Source organism: Triticum dicoccoides, chromosome 7A (assembly GCF_002162155.2).
Source record: "Triticum dicoccoides isolate Atlit2015 ecotype Zavitan chromosome 7A, WEW_v2.0, whole genome shotgun sequence".
NCBI classification, from domain to species: Eukaryota; Viridiplantae; Streptophyta; class Magnoliopsida; order Poales; family Poaceae; genus Triticum; species Triticum dicoccoides.
Window position 1 is genome coordinate 346,827,423 of NC_041392.1, and position 2,255 is coordinate 346,829,677.

The following is a 2,255-nucleotide window of genomic DNA, read 5'->3' on the forward strand; positions in this document are numbered from 1 at the left end:
TCATGCACAACCCCGATGACAAGCCAAGCAATTGTTTCATAATTTTGATGTTCTCAAACTTTTTCAACTTTCACTCAATACATGAGTGTGAGCCATGGACATAGCACTATAGGTGGAATAGATGATGGCTGTGGAGAAGACAAAAAGAAGGAGATAGTCTCACATCAACTAGGCGTATCAACGGGCTATGGAGATGCCCATCAATAGATATCAATGTGAGTGAGTAGGGATTGGCATGCAACAGATGCACTAGAGCTATAAGTTTATGAAATCTGGAAAAGAAACTAAGTGGGTGTTCATCCAACTTGCTTGCTCACGAAGACCTAGGGCAATTTGAGGAAGCCCATCATTAGAATATACAAGCCAAGTTCTATAATGAAAATTTCCCACTAGTATATGAAAGTGACAGTATAGGAGACTCTCTATCATGAAGATCGTGGTGCTACTTTGAAGCACAAGTATGGTAAAAGAATAATAGCATTGCCCCTTCTCTCTTTTCTGTCATTTTTTTATTTGGGCCTTCTCTCATTTTCTTGGCCTCTTTTTTTGTTCAGAGTCTCATCTCGACTTGTGGGGGAGTCATAGTCTCCATCATCCTTTCCTCACATGGGACAATGCTCTAATAATGAAGATTATCACACTTTTATTTACTTACAACTCAAGAATTACAACTCGATACTTAGAACAAAACATGACTCTATGTGTATGCCTCCGGCGGTGTACCGGGATGTGCAATGAATCAAGAGTGACATGTATGAAAGAATTATGAATGGTGGCTTTGCCACAAATACAATGTCAACTACATGATCATGCAAAACAATATGACAATGATGGAGCGCGTGTCATAATAAATGGAACAGTGGAAAGTTGCATGGCAATATATCTCGGAATGGCTATGGAAATGCCATAATAGGTAGGTATGGTGGCTTTTTTGAGGAAGGTATATGGTGGGGTTATGGTACCGGCGAAAGTTGCGCGGCACTAGAGAGGCTAACAATGGTGGAAAGGTGAGAGTGCATATAATCCATGGAATCAACATTAGTCATAAAGAACTCATGTACTTATTGCAAATCTATTAGTTATTGAAACGAAGTACTACGCGCATGCTCCTAGGGGGATAGATTGGTAGGAAAAGACCACCGCTGGTCCCCGACCACCACTCATAAGGAAGACAATCAATAAATAAATCATGCTCTGACTTCATCACATAACAGTTCACCATACGTGCATGCTACGAGAATCACAAACGTTAACACAAGTATTTCTCAGATTCACAATTACTTACTAGCATGGCTTTAATATCACCATCTTCATATCTCAAAACAATCATAAGGAATCAAACTTCTCATAGTATTCAATGCACTTTATATGAAAGTTTTTATTATATCCCTATTGGATGCCTATCATACTAGGACTAAATTTATAACCAAAACAAATTACCATGATGTTTAGAGACTCTCAAAATAATATAAGTGAAGTACGAGAGTTCATCAATTTCTATAAAAGAAAACCACCGCCGTGCTCTAAAAAGATATTCCCTCCGTCCCAAATTACTCATCACTGAAATGGATGTATCTAGAACTAAAATACATCTAGATACATCCATATGTGTGACAAGTAATTTGGAACAGAGGGACTATAAGTGAAGCACTAGAGCAATATTGCCTAGCTCAAAAGATATAAGTGAAGCACATAGAGTATTCTAATAAATCATGATTCATGCGTGTCTCTCTCAAAAGGTGTGTATAGCAAGGATCATTGTGTCAAACTAAAAAGCAAAGACTCAAATCATACAAGACGCTCCAAGCAAAACACATATCATGTGGTGAATAAAAATATAGCCTCAAGTAAAGTTACCGATAGACGAAGACGAAAGAGGGGATGCCTTCCGGGGCATCCCCAAGCTTAGGCTCTTGGTTGTCCTTGAATATTAGCTTGGGGTGCCTTGGGCATCCCCAAGATTAGTCTCTTGCCACTCTTTATTCAAGAGTCCATCAAATCCTTACCTAAAATTTGAAAACTTCACAACACAAAACTCAACAAAAAATCTCATAAGCTCCGTTAGTATAAGAAAATAAATCACCACTTTTGATACTGTTGTGAACTCATTCTTTATTTATATTGGTGTAATATCTACTGTATTACAACTTTTCCATGGTTCATACCCTCCGATACTAGCCATAGATTCATCAAAATAAGCAAACAACACATAGAAAACATAATCTGTCAAAAATAGAGCAGTCTGTAGCAATCTG